The sequence below is a fragment of the Micromys minutus genome (assembly GCF_963924665.1).
Source record: "Micromys minutus genome assembly, chromosome: 2".
NCBI lineage: Eukaryota > Metazoa > Chordata > Mammalia > Rodentia > Muridae > Micromys > Micromys minutus.
Genome location: NC_137971.1, coordinates 100,446,106 through 100,462,400, shown reverse-complemented (window position 1 = coordinate 100,462,400; position 16,295 = coordinate 100,446,106).

The following is a 16,295-nucleotide window of genomic DNA, read 5'->3' as shown; positions in this document are numbered from 1 at the left end:
AAAAAGCTAGACACCAGAGAATCAAATAACCCTATTAAAAATGGAGTACAGAGCTAAACAAAAAGTTCTCAATTGAGCAATGCTGAGAGGCATCTAAAGAAGTGCTTGACATCATTAGCCATTAGGGAAATGCAAATCAAAACAACCCTGAGATTCTACCTCACATCAGTCAGAATGGCTAAGATCAAAAATTCAGATGACAGCAGATGCTGGCAAGGATGTTGAGAAAGAGGAACAGTTAGTTCTCCACTGTTGGTGAGGTTGTAAACTGATACAACCACTCTGGAAATCAGTTTGGCCATTTCTCAGAAAATTGGACATAGTACTACCTGAAGACCCAGTTATTCCACTTCTGGGCATATACCCCAGAGAAACCCAACATAGAACAAAGAAACATGCACCACAAAGTTTATAGCAGCCATATTTATAAAATCCAGAAGCTGGAAAGAACCCAGATGTCCTTCAGTAGATGAATGGATACAAAAATTGTTGTATATCTTTGTTTTTTTAAATAAATTTGTTCAATTAAAAAAATAAAGTTGTTTTTATCCAAATAAAACTTTCTGGGACAGCACCATTTGTTGAACATGCTGTTCTATTTTCATCGAATTTTTTAAAAACACTTTTGTCAAAGATCAAGTGAACACAGGTTCATTTCTGGGTCTTCAATTCCATTCCACTGATCTACCTGCCTGTCTCTATACCAGTACCATGCAGTTTTTTTTTTAATCACAATTGCTCTATAATACAGTTTGAGGTCAGGAATGGTGATTCTCCCCAGTTCTTTTATTACTGAGAATAGTTTTTACTATGTTGATCCTTCTGATTCATGAGCATGGGAGATCTTTCCATTTTCTGAGATCTTCAATTTTCTTCTTCAGAGAAATGAAGCTATTGCCATATAGATCTTTTGCTTGCTTGTTTAGGGTCACACCAAGGTATTTTATATGTTTTGTGACTATTGTAAAGGGTGTTCATTCCTCAATTTCTTTCTCAGCCTGTTTATCCTTTGAATAAAGGAAGGCTACTGATTTGTTTGAGTTAATTTTATATCCAGCCACTTTGCTGAAGTTGTTTATCAGATCTAGGAGTTCTTTGGTGGAATTTTTGGGCTCGATTAAGTATACTATCACATCATTTTAAAGTAGTAATATTTTGAATTCTTCCTTTCCAATTTGTATCCCTTCGACTTCCTATTGCTGTCTCATGGCTCTGGCTAGGACTTTCAGTACTATATTGAATATGTAGGGAGAGAGTGGGCAGCCTTGTCTAGTCCCTGATTTTAGTGGGATTGCTTCAAGTTTCTCACCATTTAGTTTGATGTTGTCTATTGGTTTGCTGTATATTGCTTTTACTATATCTAGGTATGGTCCTTGAATTCCTGGTATCTCCAAGATTCTTAAAATGAAAAGGTACTGACTTTTGTCAAATGCCTTCTGAGAAGTACACCAATGACTTATCCTCTAAGATGAATCAAAAAATGGGACTTTATAAAATTGTCAAGCTTCTGTATGTTAAGGGACACTGGACAAAAGTCAAAATATCAGCCAACAGATTGGGAAGTGATATTTACCAATTCTACATCTGAGAGAGGGCTAATATCTAGCATATACAAAGAATTCAAGAAGTTAGACCCCAGATAATTAAATAATTCTATTGAAAAATGGGATACAGAGCTAAACAAAGAATTCTTAATTGAGGAATACCAAATGGTTGAGAAGCACCTAAAGAAATGTTCATCATCCCTAGTCATCAGGGAAATGCAAACCAAAACAACCTTGAGATTCTACCTCACACCAGTCAGAATGACTAAGATCAAGATCTCAGGTGACAGATGATGCTGCCCAGGATTTGAAGAAAGAAAAACACTCCTCTGTGATTGGTAGAATTGAAATCTGGTACAATCCCACTGAAAATAAGTTTGACAGTTCCTCAGAAAATTAGACATAATACTACCTGAGGACCTTGGTAAGGACCCAGAAGATGCTCCAAAATATAACAAAGACACATGTTCACAGAAGCCTTATTTATAATAGCCAGAAGCTGGAAAGAACCCAGATGTCCTTCAACAGAGGAATGGATACGGAAATTGTGGTACATTTACACAGTGGAGCACTACTCAGCTATTAGAAATAATGACTTTATAAAATTCCTAAGCAAATAGATGAAACTAGAAGCTATCATCCTTAGTGAGGTCACCCAGACAGAAAAGAACCCATGGCATGCACTCATTGATAAACAGATAGTAGCCCTAAAAGCTTGGAATATCCAAGAAACAATTCATAGACCTTATAAAACTCATAAAGAAGGAAAGCCAGAAGGTGTATGCCTCAGTCCTTCTTAGAAGGTAAAACAAATACTCACTGGAGAAAATACAGGGACAAATAGAGGAGGAGTGATTGAAGAAAAGATTATTCAGAGACTGCCCCACTAGGGGATCTGCCCAATAGGTAGCCACCAAATCCAAGCACTATTGCTGGTGCCAAGTAGTGCTTACTTGGCAAGAACCAGATATGGATGCCTCTCCGGATGCTCTGCCAGAGTTGTACTGATGAGGATCTACAGTTGAGGATGCTTACAGCTAACCATCAGAGGATAGCAGTATCTGGCATATATGTGAGAAAAGCCCTTTGGTCCAGTGAGGATGTGTTTTTCCAGTGTAAGAGAATTCCAAAGCACTGAGGTGGAGAAAGTGGTTGGGACAGAGGGTACCTTCAAGGAGACACATGGAGAGAGATGGGGGATGGGAGAGGGGGGTGGAGATATCATTTGAAATGTAAATACAAAGAGTATGCAATAAAATAAAAAATATTGTTATCTTTGTCAAAAGAAATGGGATATTATGTATTCAAATTTTGAAATCCCTTTATGGCTATTGGGTTTTATTTCATATTTTAAGAGGCCCCTTTCATTCTTACTTGATAATTAAAGATTACATTTAGTGCTTTAAAAAATATATATTCTGGTCATGCCTAAAGAAAAAGCCACATCCAAGATATGCTACATACTCCCTGTACTTGTGGGAATAAGCTGCCTGCTTAGCTTCATCTCTAAGTTCTGCACTTTGCCCTTCTTCTACAGTAAATTCCTTTAAATAGCAAATAACATAGGATAAAGCTTCAAGAAATGTGTCAGATGAAGCATATACATTTATGACTTCTCTGTAGTTTGAATATGAAATGTTTTACCCAAGGTCACATGTTTAATCTATTTTCTAGCTGCCATAGGTATTTGAGGGTGTTCTTGTTAATTTTAGCAAGAGCAATGTGGCCAGAGTAAGGACATTACTGTGGATGTACCTTGGTTCTTACTGATTTCCATTCCCTTCTTTCCTCTTTCTTTTCTGGATGCTGTGAAGAGAGCCCTTCTCCTCATACTGTCAGCATCATGATATTCCTACCTCAGTGCAATTCTAGAGGCTGATACCATGATCTAAACCTGGGAAACTGAACCAAAACACATCTTTTTTTTTCTACTGAATTACCTCTAACAAATATTTGCCACAACAATCATAATCCCATTAAGACACTCTACAGAAAAATCCCTAAATTCTAATTTCAACATGGCTTCAAACTCCAAAATTCAGTGTTACATTACAGAGGGAGATGCAAGAGATCCAGAAGTGGAAAGAAATTCTAAATGAAGAGAAAGTGAAGATTTTAACTACCCCTTTCCTTCGGACTTACCTATTCTATTGCCCAAGAAATCCTATCAAGGTGTTTTTGGATAGAGGTCAAGATCTCATGATGCTTACAGCATTCAAACTGAGGGACTGTAATGTTCTCTACCCTTTAAGCTGTGGGCAGTTCCAATAGGATGGTAGCAACCTATAAAGCACGTGTCTGGAGAGCAGAGAGCTACAGGGGACACTGAAGGAGAAAATAGGACAGTCACCCTATAAAGTTATTTGTAGACTCTTGCCACTCTCTATGCAGCAAAGTCACAGATCTGATTAATAAGCACATACAAGCCTAAGTGAAAAAGGAATCATTGCCTAGGAAATAAATTGCACACGTTTGGCGTGATTTGGAAACAGATGGACAGCACTGAACAAATGCTTTGAAACTTAAATTGTCTGGAGTCACATCCCAAGAAGCAGGTTCTAAACAGAAAACTAGAGTCCAGAGAAAGTAGATCATCCAGACATTCCTAGTTGAGGTTCTATAACTTTACTTAAAATAAATGTGGCTATTGATTTTAAGACAAGACATGTGACTACCATTCCTGGCCATGTATTACAAATAACTGAAGATATATATTCACACAGCAAAACTTGTGTCCCTAAATATTAATAGTACTTTAATTGTAATATTGAAGGACTAGATACTACCAAGAGGTTTATCATCTAAGAAGAATTAGGCAGACTATGGTAGAACAATACCACAAATTCTACCCATCCATCAAAAATAACAATGTATGGATACACACAATTACTTACATGAATCTCCAGGTAATTATACTAAATAAAATATTCAATCATCAAATTTCATATGACATATGTTTTATTCACATAATTTTGAAATAACAAAATTATGAAAATGGATACCAGATTAGAAGCTCTTGGAGTATGAAAGGGTTTGAAAGTGATAGGGAAAAGAAGGTAAATAAAGAGAATAATAATGACCGTATATTAACATTTTGTTGTTTATTCTATTATTGAAACTTTGGTACAAATGTTATTTCATTATGATTTCTTTGTTGTTGTTGTTGTACTGTTTCTTTGTTTGTTTATGTGACAGAGTGTAGCAGTTTAACTCACTTTGTAGACCAGGAAGCCTCAAATTCATGCCTTTGCATTCCCATGTTCTGAGATTAAAGAAGTGAACCACTGTGCTTGGCTCTTTCTTAAAATGTTTTGTCTGTCTGTCTGTTATGCATATAGGTGATTTGAATGCATTTCTCTTTACCACCTGTGTGAAGGTTCATAGAGGCCAAAAGAAGGCACCGGACTCTCTGGGACTGATGTTACAGACAACATTGAGCTGTTAGTTAGGACTAGGAATCAAACTTTGCTCCTCTAGAAGCACAGGTAGTCTTCTTATCTGATGAGTCTTCTCTGCAGCTTGCATTATAATTTTTAAGATGATTTGTCTTTTTAAAATGAAGTAAATATTACCTAGGCTTTGAAAATGAACACTTTTAAAAATGAGTTCGGAGTAAATAGGATGAACAAAAATATCACTACAAGAGACCTACCTCTTTGACTGGTATAAGCATTCCTCTAAATGTTCCTCATTAGTGAGCCACTGGAAGTAATTTAGGAAAATTCCCTCCATTAACAAACATTCTTATAAAGGATTTTACCATACCTGTTTTATCATCTCCTTTAGGATATGTCAAACAAGTTTCAGTTTTGGTTTTGCTCTTCCCTAGAGAATATCGTCTGAGTTATATCTTGTTTCAAAAAATTTAAGAATGTAGAAAGACAAAGGTTCTCTTGAACACTGATAGTTCATTTTCTGTGTGTTCACTTCCTAAGAGTAGAGCCTTTGAGTTACAAGAACATTAAAGTGAAAAGGGAGTAATTTTCTCCATAAAGTGCTAACTACTTAAAATTTCAATTTAATTGTAGGAACTATAAAATAATTCTAGAATTTTATATCCAAAATGTCACTTTTATCTTCTCAATGCAAAAGAGTTTATTTTCTAATTGAAAAGAGACTTTTTTCATACAATATATTTAGAATCGAATTTTCCTTCACCCAGAGACACATTCTCTCTCTCTCTCTCTCTCTCTCTCTCTCTCTCTCTCTGTCTGTCTCATATCTTCTCTTTTCTTCTCTCTTTCACACACTCACACACACACACACACACAGTGAGAGAGAGAGAGAGAGAGAGAGAGAGAGAGAGAGAGAGAGAGAGAGAGAGAGAGAGAGTTCACAAAAATCTGTAATGCAGATACAAAAGATAAAGGCCCAACAAAGCATATCAGACAATTGCCCCTCCCCCAAAATGCCATTGACTTTATTTTGAGATTGCCATCTACTTCTGAGCATGGTACCTGGCCTTCAGAGAGATTTGTATGCCCAATGATACTCCATTCAATAAAACTAAATTTCCATTTGCAACTGGTTATCCACTGAAGATTGCTTTTGGATTAGAGATGGGTGCTTGTGTCTACTTTCCCTCTCAGTGCTAGAACCCTATCTGATGTAGACTGGTGCAGCCTTGTACAAAGTACCACAGTTTCTGAGTTCATATGTAATCTGTTTAGCAGGCCATATTTTGCTGGTATTCTCTATTCCTTCTGATTCTTAATTTGTTTTTTACCTCTTCTTCTGCAAGGCTCTCTGAGTACTTGGAGGAGGGTTTTGACGGAGAAGACCATTTAGGAATAAGGGTTCCAAAGTCTTACATTCTCTAGACATCACCCAGCTGTGAGTTTCTACATTTGTTTCCATGGGCTGCAGCCAAGATCACCTCTGCCAATGGCTGAGCAAGACATTTATCTATGAGTATATCAGAACATGGTTACAAGGTTTATCTTCTTTCAGCATAACAGTAGCACCTGGTATTTGCCTATGCCCCTGGACTATCTAGTTTTGGGTTCTTGGACACCAACACAGTGTAATGGATGTTTTTCATATTGTTTATTGGAAGTTAATAACCACTTTAATCAGAGTGGTTAGTTACTCTCACAAGCTTTGTCAAAATATTACAAGCAAATCTCCTAAGTGGCTACCATTGTAGATTGAAAGGTATGTACTTGAGTTGATATTTGTTTCCCTTTTAGTAGAATACAGAGTAACTTCTAGTACCATGAATACTAGTAGTAGAGGTGAAGTCTCTAGGTAGTCATCAGCTGGAATTCTCTATGTTCAGTGAGTTGTTTATGAGTAGTAAACAATTGGGACTTAACATCAGTTTGAAGAGAGCAACCACTAGTCTTAATAACAGGCTGGATAGTTTAGGGGTTATAATGGGTCCCTTTGGCAAATAATTGGATTAGATGTAATCCATTCCTGAAACTAGAAGCACCATTTGATGAGAACTGTCTAGTTAGAGCTCTGCTTCTCCAATTACTTGTAGATTGAATTTATATCACTGAATGAATAAAAGAAATAAACAGAATATAACTGCATCTAGGTATGGTGGGGGAGGATGTTAACTTAGATATGAGGAAGACCATAGCCAGAGAGATTTTGGAAGAGTCCAGAGTAGGCAGACTGAGCTGGGAATGATGGGAAAGTATGGAAACCTGGGGAGGAAGAGCAAGAGAAGAGATACCAACTAAGAGTAGTAGCCTGTGTCAAGAGATAAAAACAAAGGGTCAAAATGGCTAGATTATACGGCCCACATTTGAGAATTATTAATAACCTTAATATTATATGTATATAAATACATTTGTGTGTGTGTGTGTGTGTGTGTGTGTGTGTGTGTTTAATTTCTACTATATGTGTGTTTCCAGATATCACCCAAATGGCCCTTTGTTTTAGATATCACTCTTAGTAACCTCTTTCACCACATCCTTTTTCCTTCAACTCTCTCATTTGATCTGATCCTTCCAGCTACCCCACTGATCCCATCTATTCTATTTCCCTATCCTAGTGAGATTCAACCCTCTCCCCCAGTGTCTTAATCTATGTCTAAGCTCTGTGTTTATATAGCCTGTTTATTAATGACTTAATAGCTAATACCCAAGAACAAATGAATACATACTATATTTATTTATTTTTTTTGATTCTGGGTGACAGCACTCAAAGTAATTTTTTCTTTCTTCATTCATTTATTTGTGAATTCCATGATTTTATTTTTAACAGTAATATTCCACTGTATATCTTACCATATGTGCTTTATTTATTCATCCATTAGTAATGGAAATCTAAGTTGTTTCCAATTTCTGGCTATTATGAATAATATAATACCCAAACTAGTTTTATGCCAATTGGCACAAGATAAAGTCACTTGAAGAAAAGAACCTCAATTGTTAAAATGCTGTTATAAAATCCAGTTAGAGGAAATTTTCTTAATTAATGATTGATGTTAGAGTGCCCAGTGCATTATGGGTAATACAGCTCTGAGCTGGTGGTTTTAAGTTCTATAAGAAAGAACAAATAAGTTTTAATGACCAGAGTCTAAGTAAAGAGCACTCCTCCTTTGTATCAGCTCCTCCCTTCAGGGTTCTTCCCTACATGAGTTTCTGCTCTTCCTGTTTTGGATGATGAACAGGTATATGGAACTCTGAGCGAAATAACTCTTTTCTCACCAAGTTGCTTTTGGTTATGGTAATTCATCACAGTAATATGAGCCCCAACAAATATAATCAGCAATGAATAAGACTGAGAAAGTGTCAGCATAATAAGATGTTGAATCCTTTGAGTATATCCCCCAAAGTAGTATAGCTAGATAATATGGTAGATCAGTTCCCAGCTTCCTAAGGAACTACCACATCAATTTCTATAATGGCTGTACAAGTTTGTATTCCAACCATTAATAAATGAGTGTTCTTACTCTACATCTTTGCCTGCATAAACTATCATTTGTTTTATTGATCTTAGCCATTCCATCTGATTTAAGATAAATCTAAAAATAGTTTTGATTTTTATTTCTCTGATACTGAACGTTCCTTCAGTATTCCACAGCCATTTGTGTTTCCTCTTTCTGAGAATATACTTTTAATTTGGTTATTTATTTTCTTGACGTCCATTTTTTAGTTCTTTATACAATTTAACTATTTACCATCTATACGATATGTAGCTGAAAAAAAAATCTGGTTCTGTAGAAATGGATGATTTTCATGATATATATATATATTTACATATATATATATAAAACCCACTAAGGTCCAAATATTATAGGCAATAATAAAAGACCCTGGTGACCTGAAGGCCATCAGGTAAAAGTCTCCCAAAGTAAAGCCCAGGGCCAGATTGTTTTAGTGCAGAATTCCACCAAATATCAAAAGAAGACTCAACACTGATATATCTTTGAATTTTTCCTCATAGCAGAAAGAGAAGCAAGCTTGCCCAATTCTTCTTATGAGGCCACAATTATTGTGAACACCTAAACTACATAAAGACCCAGCAAAGAAAAGGGATCACAGACCAATGTACTTTATGAACATAAATGTGAAAATTCTCAATAAAGTACTCGCAAACTGAATTGAAAATAAACCTCCTATATAATCCCTACTGGATCAAAGACCTCAACATAAAACCAGATACACAAAACCCAATAGATGGTAAAGTGGGAAATAATCTTGTACTCACTGGTATGGGAAAGACTTTCTGAACAGTACGCATTAAGCACAGGCCCTAAGACCAACAATTAATAAAAGGAATCTCATGAAACTGAGAAGTTTTTGTTTGTCAAGAGATATCATTATTCAGACACAGGTTTCACAAGAGAAGAAAGATGGAGGGTAGTTCATGTGAGCATCATGATCATTTCACAAGCTGATGAGCAGTGTGCTTCTGCTAAAGTGAAACTCCCTATTTCCAGCTAACTTAGAAACTTAGAAAATTTCATTTATGTTTATCTAATTATCATTTTAATGGTTGTTTTATATTAGAGTATGTTTAATATAATATATTATAGTTTATAGACAATCTATGTGATGTAGTCAGATAAAACTCATTGAATGTTTGAAGCTGTTATCTGTGTAAAAGCTACTAGGAGTATATTATACAGGAAACTAGAAGATTAGTTACATTAGAATGCAATGGGAAGCAAGTTGGGATAGAATTACATGAAACATAGTTTGATTAAGATGTGAGTTTAGGAGACTATTCTATTTTCTAAGCTGAATAAGCGCGAGTAAGGAAAAATAAACTGGAACCAACATTTTAGCTAAATTTCTAGATCCATATTAATTTTTTAAGTCTCATTTTACCTTCATTACAGGTATTATTACTTGGGTATAACTGGTCTTGTTATGTAAATATCTTAATTTTACAAAACCTATCAGAACTCTTATAGTAAGAAATGGTAGAGTAGGATTCAAACACAAACCCTAAGAAAGACATTAAGTGAAAGATATTTACATAAATAGAATAAATTAACTAGAGTAATGGATGATTACAAAAAGTTATAGAAACTAATAGGTTGCTATAAGTTAGCACCTGATTTGGTAATAAGACAGAAGCCAGAAAGTTTCTTTTTTCTTTCCTTTTTTAAAAATGGGATATTATGTGTATTTACATTTCAAATGTCATCCCCTTTCCCACAACTCCCAGCCCCCCTTCCCTTTCTTCCATGAAGGTGCTCCCTCTCCCAAGACACTCCCCCACCTCAGCACCTTAACATTTCCCTACACCAGGAAAGCACACGTTCACTGGACCAAATGCCTTGTCTCCCATTGATGCAAGATAATTCTGTCCTCTGCTATATATGTAACTAGAACAATGGGTCTCTCCATGTGTGCTCAATGGTTGATGTTTTAGTCCCTGGGAGTTGTAGAGGGTTTGGTTGGTTGATAATGTTGTTCTTCCTGTGAAGTTGCAAACCCTTTCTGCTCCTTCATTCCTTCCTCTAGCACCTTCATTGGGGTACCCACATTCAGTCCGATGGTTACCTGCAATCATCTTCAACTGTATCTGTATGACTCTGGCAGAGCCTCTGAGGCAGCATCCGTATCTGGTTCCTGCCAGTAAGAACTGGCAATACTGTTTGGGTTTGGTGGCTGCATATGGGGTGGATCCCAGGTGAGGCAGCCTCTGAATGATCATTTCTTGAATACCTGCTCCTCTATTTGTCCTTGTATTTCCTCCCATGAGTATTTCTTTCTCCCTTCTAAGAAGAACTAAGTCATCCACCACATTCTGGCCTTCCTACATTTTGAGCATCATAAGGTCTATGAATTGTTTCTTGGGGATTCAGAAATGTTGGGGGCTAGTATCTGCTTATCAGTGAGTGCATACCTTGTGGGTTTTTGTGACTGGGTTACCTCACTCAGAATGATAGATTCTAGTTCAATCCATTTGGCTAGCAATCTCATAAAGACATTGTGCTGAGTATTACTCAATTGTGTAAATATACTACAATTTCTGTATCCATTTCTTTGTTGAAAGGTATCTGGGTTCTTTCAAACATCAGGCTATTATAACCAAGGCTGCTATGAACATGGTGGAGCATGGGTCTTAGTTATATGTTGGAGCTTCTCTGGGGGTATATGCCCAGAAGTGGTATAGCTGGGTCTTCAGGTAGTAAATACTATGTCCAGTTTTCTGAGGATCCACCAGACTGATTTCCAGAGTGGTAGTACGAACTTGCAATCCCACCAAGAATAGAGGAGTGTTTCTCTTTCTCTATTTTTTTGCCAGCATCTGTTGTCATCTGAGTTTTTGATCTTAGCCATTCTGGCTGGAGTAAGGTAAAACTTCAGGGTTATTTAGAATTGCATATCCCTAATGACTAGGAATGTTGAGCATTTTGTTAGGTGCTTCTAGGACATTTCTTGTTCCTCAGTTGAGAGTTCTTTATTTAGTTCTGTACCCCATTTTTATTTGGATTATTTGATTCTCTGGAGTCTAACTTCTTGAGTTCTTTGTATATTGGATATTATCCCTCTATCAGAAGCAGGATTGGTAAAGATCCTTTCCCAATTTGTTGGCTGCTATTTTGTCTTCTTAAAAATGTCCTTATCCTTACAGAAACTTTGCAATTTCATGAGGTACCATTTGTAGATTCTTGATCTTAGAGCATAAGACATTGATGTTCTGCTCAGGATATTTCCTTCTGTGCCTGTGTGTTCTAAGATCATCCTCACTTTCTGTTCTAATAATTTTAGTGTACCTATTTTTATGTGGAGGTTGTTGATCCACTTGCACTTGAGATTTGTACAAGGAAATAAGAATGGATTGATTTGCATTCTTCTGCAGGCTGGATACCAATTGAAACAACACCATTTGTGGAAGAGGCTGTCCTTTTTCCATTAAAAGTTTTTAGCTCCTTTTTTAAAGATTAAGTGACCATAGGTACTTGGGTTTATTTCTGGGTCTTCAATTCTGTTCCATTGATCTACCTGCCTATCTCTGTACTAATACCATGCAGTTTTTTATCACGATTGATTTGTAATATAGCTTGAGGTCAGGGATGGTGATTCCCCTAGATGTTCTTTTATTGTTGAGAATAGTTTTTGCTGTCCTGGGTTTTTTGTTATTCCAAATTAATTTGCAAATTGCTCTTTCTAACTCTATGAGGAATTGAGTTGAAATTTTGATGGGGGATTGCATTGAATCTGTAGATTGCCTTAGGCCAGATGGCTCTTATATTATATACTTCCAATCCATGCGCATGGAAGGTCTTTCCATCTTCTGATATATTCTTCAATTTCTTTCTTCAGAGATTTGAAGTTCTTGTCATACAGATCATTCACTTCCTTAGTTGGGTTCACACTATGTTATTTCATATGGTTCGTGACTGTTGTGAAGCATGTCTTTTATCTAATTTCTTTCTCAGCCTGTTTATCCTGTGAATAGAGGAAGGCTACTGGTTTGTTTGAGTTAATTTATATCCACCCACTTTGCTGAAGTTGTTTATCAACTCTAGGAGTTCTCTGGTAAAATTTTAAGGGGTCACTTAAGTATATTATCATATCATCTGCAAGTAGTGATAGGGAAATTTAAAATAAATTTAAACATTTGGATGAATGAGACTTCTGAGAGATTTGAGGCAAGTTATTTTCAACTGCAAAGAGGATTTTTGTAAAATACATTGAAGAAAGGAGACATCAATTAGGAGACTGTTGACTAATCTAGGTACAGTGTCCAGATTAATGACCTTTCCATATCTAAGACACATTCCACAAATCTCTTTCATCTGTACATAGAATGCCGAGGAGAGTAAGTAAAAGGACCTTGGAATGTGCGATTGGCTCAGACAGTTCCACTGTGCTGCTTTAATCAGATGGGCACTTTAGAGTAGAGAAATGTTTGATTTTTTTTGTTTGTTTGTTTGTTTTTTTGTTTTTTTTGACTATAGTGAGAGAAAGATACATCAAGAACAAAACAAGTTAGATGCTTCACCTGTTACTTTGAATACTGAAAAGGAGGCCTCAATCCATAAATACCTTAAAGTCTTAAAGGTGGAAATAGTCTGAAAGGTGGAAAAGAAACAGAATTGGAATCTATGTGAAGAAACATAGCCCTGCTGATCACTTCATTCAGACTAAGGGAGACTCCTGAAAAATTTTGTATCTAATTGTATTTAAGGCCATTCAATATAAAGAACTTTGTGTTTATTAATGTAAATCTAGCCAGTTATCTGTGCTTGGTGAAGTTAGGGACCGTTAAAGGATAACCTACTAGTACCACTTTCTCTAAACCAATAAGTTTAATAAAATCATACAAAAATCTGTGTTTCTTTCAGATGCTTAATTTGTGGCAATTTGTTATGACAGTAATAAGAAATTAATATATACACATATCTGTGGATGATAAAAAGATTATTTTGTATTAGAATTAGAAAAGGGGACAGATTTGAAATATATTTATGAAGAATAACTACTACAACAATGTAACATATGGGGACTTTTAAATGTAGATGCATGCACAAAGAATAGGAGATTTCTGATGTCCTCATATGTCAGTGTTAAGTACATTTTTAGTACTAAGCAGTGGGACTTTGCCATTATAAGCTGCTAGAAAAATGATCACGGCTTTGGAACTAAATAATGAATATGATCTTGAAAAGTTTTGATATGCATGTTGGAAAATTTCTATATTATTGAGGAGTTTCCACAGTGGTTGTTGGTCAAGTATGAGGGAAAAAATACATTTAACTGTATACATAATAGCTGTAGGCAGTTGAACTTACTCTAGCATAGTAGACAATCAAACCCTGACATGTTGGAGCTTACTAAACACACCATAGATATAATTATACTCTAGGGAAAGATCAATATGGAATTGGATCTAGACTGGATTCCTTGAGGCTTCAGGAACTCTGGTAAATGATAAAGAGAACAAATTGTGTATTATCTAAGTAATTATCCAGGACACAGAGGAGATGCATAGATGCATTTTCAGAATAGATCTGGATTGAAGGGGACATGGGAGAATACATTTATTTGCTTAGAATATTGACTTAAAATATAAAATAATGAGAGATAAATGTTGAAGAAGGTAATTTGTGGAATGACACCTATTCAGTGGAAGCATGGCAGAAGACTAAAGTCTTTTTTATACACAGGTCCTCAGCTTTAGATGTACACAGTAAAATGAAGAACGGGAACAAATGATTTCTAACACACACCATTATTCAGTATAATTATAGCTGCTTAAGGATACCTGGGTTTTGAGCTAGTATATTTAGTACACTGTGTAAACTTTGCAGCCACTTGACAGCTGCTTAACTATAAATAGGTGGCATGGCTTTTGTGAAGTTTTTTTTCCCATGATATGTTTACAAAAAGCAACTTATTTCACTCAGTTAAGGTGCTAAATCAAATATCATAGGAAACTCCTTGAATTTATATATTTATCATAAAGTACAATAACGTTTTTGATATATTGTCATTTAAACTCTTTGTATTTTTGACATTTAATAAATGGATTTTCAAACCTAGTTTTTAAGGATTTGTGAGATACTTTCAAGAAGACCAGTGAAGTTCAAAAAAATTTCAAGTCACATGTTCAGATTTTATAGAAAAATTACAAAAATATTATGAACAAAGATGCTCCTATTTTCTTTCCAAACCCTACTAGTCCTATTGAAAGTTCTGTTAGTGAGAGTTACTTAGATAACAAACAGATCACAGAATGGGTTTAAAAGATGACTCTGATAAACTCCATTAAAGGTTTCAGGGAGTTTAAGGACAGTACAGTGAAGCAGCTCAGTTGAATGAAGGGGAAAAACACGTGAGCAGTGCCCCCGAAAGCACAAACATAAAACTGATGGAAAGGATGAAGTCAATCCAGGCCTTGACATGGAATTCAATAGAATCCCAGAAACAGCGAGAAGAACTCAAGGCTGAATAAAAGCAGAATTAAAAATTTCAATAGCTGAACTAGAAAACTAAGAGAGAAGCCTTGGAAATAAAATGAATCAAGCAGAGGACAGAGTATAAGGACTTGATTATATGTTAGATTTAGACCTATAAGAAAGGAATATGAAAGATTTTAAAAAGCCCACAAACACAAGAAGGGAACATACAGAAAATATAGGATACTACAAAAAGACAAAACCTTTGGTGTATAGGCATAGGTAAGGGAGAAGAATCTCAGATCCATAGGTCAGATCTTCAACAAGATCATAGGAGAAAGATTCCCCAAGATAAGAAAAGACACACCCATACATGTAGAAAAAGCATACAGAACACTAAATAGACCACACTAGAAAAAATATACTTGGAATATTATAGTTAAAATGCTTAAGTAAAGAACAAAGTAAAAAAAAAAAAGTAATGTTGTAAAACTGGGAAATTATAAATGCCATGGTCTGATAGAATGCTTAAGCCATGAGTTTGGAACTGGTCTGATTTGTGATCATTCTTTAATAACTGTTTTGTTATCTATTTGACTACATACTAATATTGAATGTTTTCATAACTTATCTTCCTAACTGATAAGCTTGATTAATGTTATTTCCCTTCTTGTATTTAAAGGTCACATGTCATGATTTTCTTCCATGTATAAGTCTGTTGGATTAAAAAACAAAACTACATAATTTATAAAACAGAATATAACATATGAGTATAGTTTTGCTTTCTTATCAATACAAATATCTTGTATTTACAAATTTGATTAATAGAATTATGCAAATTTCTGGACATATCTTTCTGTAGGCTTTTATCTTTATGCTACTTTAATATGATTAAGTCATTCTATATTATTTATGATGCTTCAGTATGCAAGATTGAGCTGAGTGAAAGTTGAGGTGAATAAAATTCCTGCTTAGTAATCCTGGGATTCAAAGGCAACCAAAACAAGGTAGGTGTTGCCCGCTCCCCAAAACAGGCAAACTTTTGTATTCTCTTTTACTAGTCTATTGATTCAGTAAACATTCTTAGCAAACTTTGTGGTGTCTCACCTTGATTGACTTAAATGACTCTAAGAGGTAAAATGCTAGTTGCTACTGTAATACTTAACAGTATTACCTGTTGAATCATATATACTATTATGCTATGAATCATATATACAACTAAATAGCTACACAGTGTAACCATATAGGGAATGGTAGCTTTAAAGAAGTAATCTAGAAAACATTTGAAACTTTTATTTTTTGCCCCTTAGTACCTGGAAATAAGGGATTATGGTGGTTTGCATATGCTTGCCCCAGAGACTGGCACGATTAGAAGGTGTGGTGTGGACTTGTTGGAAAGTGTATGACTCTGGGGTTGGGCTTGGAGACCCTTC